Below are 11,112 nucleotides of genomic sequence, written 5' to 3' on the forward strand. Positions count from 1 at the left end.
CGTGGCGGAATCATCGACCGCCAAACCACCCGCCACCACGGCTATAAAAGTTGGATGTTGTGGCGTCCCCATAACCCAACCCTAGCTGCCTCATCCCTCCCCCTTATATGGCTAGTTCCTCGCCTTTATCTAGCAATGCTAGCGCGCTGGGACGTAGCCTATCGGTCGAAGGTCCTCTCAGACAAGCACCTATAGTCCAGATCTCGGGCGTCGGCGGTGCTAACTCTGCCCGCGAAGCATTAGTCGTCGCATCCTCCTCCCGCCGAGGCCCACATGGCACTGCGGCTCCCATGATGGTGATCACGGGGGATCTGAAAACACTTGACAATGACCGCAGGACATCTGGCCCTTCTAGTGGTGCCAGTGGCTCCCATCATAGCGGGCGGCGTGGATCAAGCACTTGGGGCCATCATCCCCATCAACGACAGTGTCGCTTCCGCTGTCCCCTAATCCCATTTGATCATGTCCCCATCGAGGCTCAACCCAAGCCCGAGGACCACACGACCATCGAGGCTCAACCCAAACCCAAGCGGAACCATGCGCCTTGAAGAGGAGTGCATCCGCGAGCGCTTTGGCCCCGCAATCGGCACAACGAGGAGGAGAAACTCACGGGCGTGAAAAAAAATTCAATTCCACTCTTGATTTCAAAATATTTTTGAAACAAAGTTTATATTATCATTTACAATTTTTAGGGCCAGTACTACTCGATCTTTAGTGAAACTGAGTGAGGTGTGACTTTACTTCAGAATATTCTGAAAATTCAAGATTGAATTTCACTAGTATACTTTCAATTGGGATATTTCAGAACATGTATTCAAAGTTTCAGTGAAAATGAGTGATATGTGACTAATATTACTGAGTTGGATAAGATTTTGAAACATCAGTGTCTTCTGAGTTGTCATATTTCAGAATATTCTAAACAGTTTTACAATGGTCTTCTTATCCGTAGAGAGGTAAGAGTTGTAACGAAACCTGGTCTTTGATTGTTGTTGCTTTCTATTGTGCAAAAAGATTATATCCGATGCTCTAGTTATTGCAACATGGCATAAAAACGGACCTACTACCAATGCACATTATTGTCTTTCATAAACATGCTTTATGGAAGATGGATGACTCCAACAATTATATGTGACTGAAAAAAATCCAAATAAAATAGATCAATGGATTCTCATATTTTATTTTGAAGAAACTAGAATTTGACTGAAAACAAATGCACGTGTTAATTTTGTATGTCACAGTTCCATTCATATGTCAAAAAAAAAACTTAAAACAAAAACTTGCACACAAATTGCAATTTTTATAATATGTAAGAATAAACATATAAGTGAAAATTTTGCATTCTACTAGAATTTAAACACATATTGTATGGAACTTGCATTTATGCTTACACAAAAAAACAAGATATAGTCTATAAAAGAATGAATTAGTGGCATTCGTATTACCCTTTAAGAATTGCAACAATAAAAAAATATTAATAGAAAATTTTGAAAACTATTTACACATAAATTGCGCCTTTTTATAATATGAAAGGCTAAGCATATACTCTTCAAAGGTTTTCAAAGAAGGGATGAATTGATGGCATTGATATTACCATTAAAAGGATAGAAAAGGAATAAAAAACTAAAACACAATTTTCAAAGAAAATTCTAAGGAAAAATGAATTAGTAGCATTGGTATTACCCTTTATGAAGAAAAGGAAAAAGAATGACAAAATTTGCACACAATTTACAGATAAATTGCACCTTTTGTAATATGCAAAAATAGGCATATAATAGTGGAACTTTTTGCAAAAAATTTAAGAATTAATGAATTGTTGACATTGGAATTAACCTTATATAATGAAGAAAATAAAAGAAAACTAAAACTAAATAAAAAATGAAGTTTTCTGAGCAAGAAGGACTTAGTGGCATTGGTATTACAAGTTAAGAAAAAAGAAAATAATTATTAAAAAATTGCACATAATTTAAATATAAATTGCGCTTTTTTACAATATACAAGAATAAACATGCAATAGTGGAGTTATCACAAAAACATATTTTTTCTAATAAGGAATGAATTAGTTGCTTTTGTATTATCCTTACATAAGAAAGAAAAATAAATAAAACTAATAAAAAATTGAAAATAAATAGTCCAAGGAAGAATGAATCACTAGCAATGGTATTACATTTTAAGAAGAAGTACAAATAAAGAAAAAACTTGCACACAACTTTGGACTGAAGTTGCACTTTTTGTAACGTTTAAAGAATAAGCATATAATAGCGCAATTTTCACGGAAGCGGCTATTCTGCACCCGGGCTCATCTACACCCAAGTGTGAACAGTAAAATGAGAAAAAAATACAAATATTCAAAAAAAAATCCAAAAACATTTGTGTGAAAGATTCTCAATTGCGTGAGGCTCGTGCAAAATTTCAGCTTGTTTGGACATTCAAGGAGCTCGTGGCAAAAAAGACAAAATTTGGGAGTTTGATAAACTTTTGAAATCAACATTTTTCACACTGGACTTTGCCTTTTTTGGCAGGAGCTTCTTGAATGTTCAAACAAGCTAAAATTTTGCACGGCCATCACACATTTGAGCATCTTGCAACACAAAAAAATATTGTATTTTTTGAAATTTTTTTTCTTTTATTTTAGATTTTACTGTTCATCTGGTGTAGATGAGTCTGGGCACCGAATTGAATTTCTGAATTTTCACACTCTAGTACAGTCTACATACATAATGTATAGTACCTGTGGGTATACATTTACAATCACCCAACATCCCAAATATACCAATATAGGGAAAAAGGAAAGCTGGCTAAAAAAAGGGAAAAGAAAGACCAAAGCAAAACACATGCAAACAGAAAAAAAAGGGCAATGGGTAACGAGCTTCAAGCCGAATACTAAAATTGACTGACCCAAGGGATAAGTCAAAAATTCAGGCAGAAAAGCCATGAAACACAACTAGGAATAAAAACCACATATCTTGACAAAAGAATAAACGTTTAAAATTTGACTTAACCAAATTTAAAACTCAGGAAATTTACATATTGCTAAAGTGTATTTGAATATTATTCGTCGGTGCCTTTCCAGGGGCAATTTCTTTTTGCCTATTTTGTTTTAGAAATATTGCCAAGTTAGTAATCTTTACCTCTTAGAAGGTGCTAATAAAACTGAGGCAATTTACATTTAGCAAAAGTGTACTTTAATGTTATTCATGGGTTCCTTTCCAGGGGCAATTATATGGCCCTTGGATAAAAAATTATAGACGGCTAAAATAGATTGGGACTATGTTAAAATTTCTCATTGTGAAACTTATTGATCGATTTTCATTTTCACATGGTTTTCACCATTTCACACTTTCATTGCCAAATCTGGAGCACGCCACTAGCAGCAGCCTCTGTAGCGCCTCAGGTGCTCCACAAGATCATCAATGTACGTCTCCTGCCGCCCCTGATCCGTGAGAACCTCTCGCAGCTTCATGGCGTTGCTGGCGAGCGCCTTCCCTTCCTCGTCCACCATGACGCGCCGCACCGCCTCCGCCACGCCGTCCCTGTCGAACGAGCCGTCGCCCTCGTCCCTCGCCACCTCCACGCCGATCCCCCTCTCCGCCATGGCGCGCGCCACGAGGGGCTGGTCCAGGACGAACGGGAGCATCACCAGCGGGTGCCCGGACGCGAAGCTCTCGATGGTGGAGCCCCACCCGCAGTGCGTCAGGAACGCGCCCGTCGCGCCGTGCGCGAGCGCCGCCACCTGCGGCACCCACCCGGTGTGCACCAGCCCTCGCCCCCGCGTCCGCTCCTCGAACCCGGCGGGCAGGAGATCGTCGTCCGTGACGGCGTCGATGGCGGCGCTGAACATCCCGGACGGCCTGCGTAGAGCCCACAGGAAGCGCACCCCGGCGAGCTCCAGCCCGAGCGCGAGCTCGTGCAGGATCCCTGGAGTCAGCGGCGCCTCGCTCCCCAGCGCGACGTAGATGACTGACTTGGCGGGCTGGTCGTCGAGCCAGCGCAGGGTCTCAGGACGCTCTCCGTCGCCATCAGCGATCACGGCAGGAAGCAGGATCCCGGCGGGGATGACGGGCTGCTGGAAGAGGTCGGCTAGGAGGGCGAACATCCCGGGCTCGACCTCGTCGCAGCTCCGGTAGATGGCCAGGCGGCAGCGCTCGAAGAGCCGCCACACGCGGTCCATGTCGGACACGCCGGACGCGTTGGCGCGGAAGGCGGCGGCGATCCACTCGGCCTCGCTGCGGCGTCGGTACGCGATCGTGGACGGGAACGGGATCCACCTGGGCGCGACGGCGAAGTCCTCTGTCGCCGCGCGCGGGTGCTCGGCGTTCGCCGACCGCGGCCCCAGGAAGGCCATGAAGGTGGCGTAGACGATGATGAACACGGCGCACGGCACACCGTGCCCGCCGGCGATGGGCGGGACCCAGTGGTGGCAGAAGTCATGGACGATCCAGTCGGGCCTCCTGCCAGCAGCGACGGCGTCGGCCAGGAACGCGGCGAGCGGGGCCGCGAGCCCGTCCATGGCCTTCTTGAGGAGCTCGATCTTGTCGGGCGGCACGTCGGCCGTGGACTCGGCGCCTTCCGGCAGCCCGTCGACGCGCGGCAGCGGCAGCGACACGAAGCGGAGGCGAGGCGAGAGGTGCGGCGGCACCGGCGGGAGCCTGGCGAGGTTCCGTGGCGTGGAGAGGAAGGCGACGGCGTGGCCACGAGCCGCCAGGCGCTTGGACAGCTCGAGGAACGAGAGCATGTGCCCGAACGCCAGCCATGGGAACACCACCACCTCCAGCGCGGCGCCGGCGCCGGCGCCGGCTGCTGCTTCTTCCATCGCAGCACAGCAGGCGCGAAAGCTTTGGTGGCAGGGTGATGACGAATATGTTCTGCAGAATTTATTTTTGCCCCGTACTGAATGCTCCACCCACATGAAAAAGGGACTGGGATCAGGTGACATCAATCGCTGCTGATGGCCCTTGCGCGTGCATGCATGCCGTCGACGATTTATGGACCGGACTATTTGCGGCCAGTAAACCCCCATGATGGGTTGGGCGAAACCAACCCGGCGTCGAAATCCCCGTTGCATCCTGACCTATGCTGATCTAAATCGAATCTTGAGCTCTTTTTGACCTATTCGACCTTTAGTTCATGGAAATGAAAAAAGTTCACAAATTTGGACAAAAGTTCATGAAATTTGGAGAAAACTTCATGGATTCGAAAAAAAGTTAATGAATATAAAAAAATCACCATTTTAGGAAAAAAATCATGTTTTTTTTTAAAGTTCATGGATTTTGAAAAAATTCAACAATTTTGAAAAGAAGTTCTTGGATTTTCATAACAAAAGTCCACGGATTTGGAAAAAAGTTCATAGAGTTTGGAGCAAAATTGAAAAATTGAGAAAAAAATCATGAATTTGAAAAAAAATTCACGGATTCAAAAAAGGACACGATTTTTGTAAAAAAAATCACGAATTTGAAAAAAAAAAGTTTGAGAAAGTTCACGCATTAGACAAAAAAACCATATAAGAATCATCCAACCAAGGAGCTTCCACTAACAAAATAAATAAGAAATGAAGAAAAAGGAATAAAGTAGTCACACGAGATGAGGTAACCAGGTTGGTCAACACAGTTTGCATTGAAAGAGGAGGTAATAGCACTGCAGGTCTCTGAACTTGCATGTCAGGTGATGGTTTGGTCTTTGAAGTTGAAAAAGTGAATTATTTCATCCCTCAACTTGCAATGGATGTGCAAATTTAGTCCACGGCCAGTCAGAGCTCGCCAAGTGGATGCCAAGTGGTCTGGCGGGTCAGCGCGCGGCATTTTGCAGTTTACACCCTGCCTGGATCAGGAATCAACCCGCACTACTCCTCGCCCCCCCCTCGAAGCAAAAAACACCTGAATTTATTTTGTCCCCCTTCCCACCCCAATCATTCATCCACTTGGCTGCTGTCTTGCTCGCGCCGACCGCGTGCGCCGGGTGCTGGCTGACGTCAGCAACCATTGCGGCGTCGTCGCCAGAGTACACCGGCGGTGTCGTCCCTCCTCCGACTGCGCATCAAGTTCGCCCGCACGGCGTCTTTCCTCCCGACTATGGTGCGTCCTCCTCCCCTCTCTGCTCTGTTCCTCCCCTCCTCCTCTGGTTTGATCGTCCGCCCGCGTTGTCCGCAGCACCGGCGGATCACCCCCTTTGGATAGCGTTGTGGGTATTTGCGGTGGAATTCTGTGTCTATACAGCTTCCAGCGTTGCGAAGCTGGTTATTGAGGTGGTCGTTGATTTCAGGCTAGATTTAGGCTGTGAAATTTATGATTTCGCCAAGAAGCTAGGGTTCTTGTGCAGCAAATGTTCTTTCGGGCACAATGTAGTGCCGTTGTTTAGTAGATACTCAGCAGTTTAGTAGTGCCACTACATCATAAGAATGCCTTTTTTGTTTCATCTGAATTTAGTCAGCTAACTGAATTTAGTCAGTTAACCGAATTTAGTCAGTTAGCTAAATTTAGTCTGCAAGATACTATAGTTGACTGTGGTTGGTTGAGTTTGGTTGAAGATTGTGCTTACCCTGTCTTGCAAAAAGAATGCATAACTGAATTTCCTTAGTGAACTTGCAGCATGCAGTTAACTGAATAAATTCAGTTAACTTGCTGCTTGGAGTTAACTTGCAGGTTACACAATTTAGTTATATGAATTTATTAAGTTTAGTTGCAGTTATTTTACTGTTCAGTTACCTACTTAGAGGTTTTTTGAGATGTGATATGTTTTTGCTTACATAATGCACTTTGTTGCTGCAGTTTGTGATTCAGTAATGGGACAGATTGTGGACACCCCTTTCTTTACACTGGAACTTGAGCATGGTGGGCTTTTCTATGGACCAAGAAATAACATGGAGTACTATAATCCTTCTGTGGAGGTGCTTGACTATGTTGATGCTGGCACATTCTCATATTTAGCTATTGAAGAGCACTTGCTATGGTTGGGATATCCTGTGGCTGAGCACATAATTTATTGGTGCATGCCTGACAAAACAATTTTAGATGGTATGTTGAGAATTAGAGGTGATGAGGACGTGCAACACATGATCAGAGCTAGTAGTCAGCATAAGGTGCTTGTAATAATGGTTGACCATGCAGATTTCATCAGTAATTGCAGGGAAGATTTGGTATTGACAGTGCCAACAGTTCAGAGTTCTGTCATAATGGCCAGGTCAAATGTTGTTGCAGCAGTGCAGCATCTTCTCACAGCCTCATTTCAGTCAATGTTGAAGATCCCATTTCAGAGGTGGCAGCAGATAACATAGAAGCAGACAAGTTGGTTGCTAATGGAACAGAAACAGAGACTTTGCTAACTGATGGTGCAGCAACAGATAACTTGCGGACAGAGGGTGGAGCAGCAGAGAATGTGTTGTATGATGCTGTAGAGGATGCAGTGCTCTCAGATTCAGAGTTCAGTGATAGTGATTATGACATAGATGATGATTTATATGAAGACAACATTGATTTTGATGTTGATGAAGAAGCTGAGCAAGTTGAGGAAGAGGTGGAGCCAGACTATTTACTTGAGGATGAAGATCTAAACCTCTCTGTTGAAGAGCAAGAGCAACTGAAATACAAGTTCAAAGCTTTCAATTCCAAGGTGGACATGAAATCCCCTATATTTAAATTAGGGATGGTATTTTCTGATGTGGTTGAGCTGAGGAAAGCTCTTACTGCTTATTCTATAAGGAACAGAGTGCAAATCAAGAAGTTGAAGAATGATAAGATGAGATTAGAGGCTGTTTGTCAGAGAGGTTGCCCATGGATGCTTAAAGCTAGCAAGGACAACAGGACTGGAGGATTTGTCATCAAGGCCTATTTTGGAAAGCATCTCTGTCAGAAAAAGTGGAAGTTGAAGGATTTGACAGCCAAGTTTCTGTGCCAGTTTTTCTTGGATGAGTTCAGAGATGACCAGAAGATGTCACTTGCAACATTTTCAAGGAAAATTACCAAGGAATTCAATGTTACTCCTAATAGATAGAAGCTTGCTAGGGCTAGAAAGCGAGCACTTAATGAGATTCATGGTGATTAGGAAGAGCAATTCAGTAGGCTTTGGGACTATGGACAAGAATTAAGGACCAAAAACCCTGGGTCTACATTTCTGCTCACAACTTCACTGGTGAAAGATACAAATTTTTCATTGGGCAGAAAATGTTTGAAAACATTGTACTGGTCATATGATGCATGTAAGAGAGGGTGGCTAAAGGGTTGCAGGCCAATAATCTTCATTGATGGTTGTCACATGAAAACAAGGTTCAAAGGAGTGCTACTTAGTGCTGTTGGTATTGATCCCAATGACTGCATATTCCCAATAGCAATGGGATGGGTGGAAGTTGAATGCACAGGTTCATGGGAGTGGTTTTTGACAACTCTCAGAGATGATCTCAACATCACTAACACTGCTCCTTTCACAATCATGAGTGACAAACAGAAAGGTTTAATAAATGCAGTGCACAAAGTTTGGCCAGATTCAGAACACAGGTTTTGTGTCAGGCATATTTACCAGAATTTTAATGAGAAGCACAAAGGAGAGGTACTGAAGCAAGACTTGTGGGCAATTGCAAGATCTCCAAACAAAGTGAAGTGGAGAGAAAACTGTCAGAAAATGGATGACCATAGTTCAGCTGCTTTCCACTGGACTGAAAGACTAGAGTGGAAAACTTGGTGCAAAGCATTCTTCAGTGAATTCCCCAAATGTGACATCCCGCTCAACAATAACTCTGAGGTTTTTAACAGGTAGTTTGGTGGTCAATTTCCTAAGTTGTTTTGATTTTAACATATAGCCCATCTGTACTGCTAATTAGCATATCATACTAGCATGTTCTCTTCCTATCTGTATGCAGCTACATTCTTGAGGGCCGAGAGATGGCAGTGCTCAGCATGCTTGAGTACATTTTCTATAATATGATGAACAAGATTGTTAGCAAACAAAGAGAAGCTATTGAAAAGTGGACAGGCCAGAGAATATGTCCCAAGATCAAGAAGAAGTTAGATAAGAACATAGAGTTTGCTGCTAATTGCCATGTAACAGAAGCTAGCTAGCAAATCTTCAGAGTTCAGTCTGGTAACAATAGCTACACTGTGGAACTCTGCTTGCACACTTGTGATTGCAGGAGATGGCAGTTATCTGGAGTACCATGTGGCCATTGCATAGCATGTTGCATGGAGGAGAGAATTGACCCAGAGACACTGGTTCATGACTGCTATACTGTTCAGACATATCTCAAAGCTTATGGATACATTGTTGTCCCTCTTGCAGACCCTAAGGAGTGGGAGAAACAGAATGGCTATAAGGTGTATCCACCAGTGTTCACCAAACAGTTGGGTAGACCCAAGAAAAACCGGAAGAAGACACCAGAGGAGAAGATCAAGAGTGGTGTTAGGGTTTTGAACAAAAAAGGTGTTACAATGAACTGCTCTATTTGTGGGAGAGCTGATCACAACAGAAAGGGGCGTTACAGATGGCAGGAGGCTCTCATTGAAGAAGGGCTAGAGGTTGTTGATGAGAACTATGATGACCCAACATTTCTTCAGGTGCATGCATTTTACAATACTTGAATTCAGTTCACTGCATTTCACTACATTTTAATGCATTTGTTGTACTTATCTGAATTTCACTGCATTTCACTGCATTTGATGTACTAATCTAAATTTAACTACATTTTACTGCATTTCACTGCATTTTACTGAATTTTACTGAATTTGATGTACTTATCTGAATTTGTGTAGAACATCTTCCCTAACCAGCCAGATCCTTTATTGGATCCAATTGACACACCATTCAGTATGCTCTACAACATGACTCAGAGAGAGCTTGCAAGAAGAGCTCCTCAGAGGGTTCATGGGCCACTGCCTGAGCAATCTGCATTTGTTGCTACTGCTGGTGCTGCAATACCTCAGCCAAGGGTTACTACAGAAATGAACATAGGTAGACAGAAAAGGGCAACCACAGTAGCTGACAAAGGAGAAGGATCTGGTAGGGGGAGGAAGAAAAGGACAAAGAAATCCAGATGCAGGAAGAGGAGCAACTACAGAAAGAGAAAGAGGGCCAAATTCAGTTGCAGGCAGAGGAAGAGGAGGAAATTCAGTTGCAAGCAGAGGAAGAGGAGCAAATGCAAATGCAGGTAGAGGAAGAGCAGCAAATGAAAATGCAGGGAAGGGAGAAGTTCCATCTGTAGGGAGAGGAGAAGCAGCAAATGCAAATGCATATGCTTGGAGAGGAGGAGCAGCAAATGCAAATCCATATGCTTGGACATGAGGATCAATGCCATTTGCAGGGAGAGGAGGAGCAATGCCATTTGTAGGGAGAGGAGGATCAATGCCATTTGCAGGGAGAGGAGGAGCAATGCCATTTGCAGGGAGAGGAGGATCAATGCCATTTGCAGGGAGAGGAGGATCAATGCCATCTACAAGGAGAGGAGCAGCAGCAAATGTTCCATATGCAGGATGGAGTTGGCTTCTGTTTGGAGATCACAGGACAATTCCTGATCTCAATGCTCCCGCTGATGATTTCATGGCACCACATCAGTGATTTGGTGACAGTTATTGTCTGTCATTCTTTTTTGTTAAGGCCTATAGTAATTTAAATTATGGACAGACCTTTTTTGATAGGCAAAAAGTGGCTTATATTGCCTAATTTTTGATGGCAAACAGTGGCTCACAATGGCATTCATTGCCCTTTTTGTAACTAAATTTCATGATGCATTGCAGTGATCTAGTTTAAATTGGAATTTACATGGATGCAGTGTTAGTGATTCAGTTAACATAGTGAACTGAAGATGCAGTTAACTTAGTGAACTGAAGATGCAGTTAACTTAGCGATTCAGTTAACTTAGTGAACTAAAATGAGTGTGGAACTGTTCACTGGATTTTTCTGATTTTTGTTGTGTTAACTGGAATGAACATTGCTGCTTTTAACTGAAATGAACACTGCTGCTTTTAACTGAAAAAAGCTTAAAAAATAGCTTCAAAAAGAGGTGCTGGGTTAACAAAATCATGATATGTTTTGGAGTGAATACTGCTGTTGTTAACTAAAAATAATTTTCCCAAAAAATGGTTGTCCTGGGGATCGAACCCAGGACCCTTTGTTCGATATGCTAAGCTCCATGCC

At 43.6% G+C, this 11,112-nt stretch overlaps 2 pseudogenes; one reads left to right on the plus strand and one right to left on the minus strand.

Moving 5' to 3' along the window:
- Nucleotides 1-3,266: 3,266 nt before the first annotated feature.
- Nucleotides 3,267-4,942, minus strand: LOC125506192 (UDP-glycosyltransferase 91C1 pseudogene; annotated as a pseudogene).
- A 1,123-nt stretch (nucleotides 4,943-6,065) lies between these two features.
- LOC147973342 (uncharacterized) lies at nucleotides 6,066-10,490 on the plus strand (annotated as a pseudogene).
- Nucleotides 10,491-11,112: the final 622 nt, after the last annotated feature.

This window comes from Triticum urartu, chromosome 5A (assembly GCF_056163025.1).
Source record: "Triticum urartu cultivar PI428250 chromosome 5A, HENAU_Tu73, whole genome shotgun sequence".
Classification (NCBI taxonomy): Eukaryota; Viridiplantae; Streptophyta; class Magnoliopsida; order Poales; family Poaceae; genus Triticum; species Triticum urartu.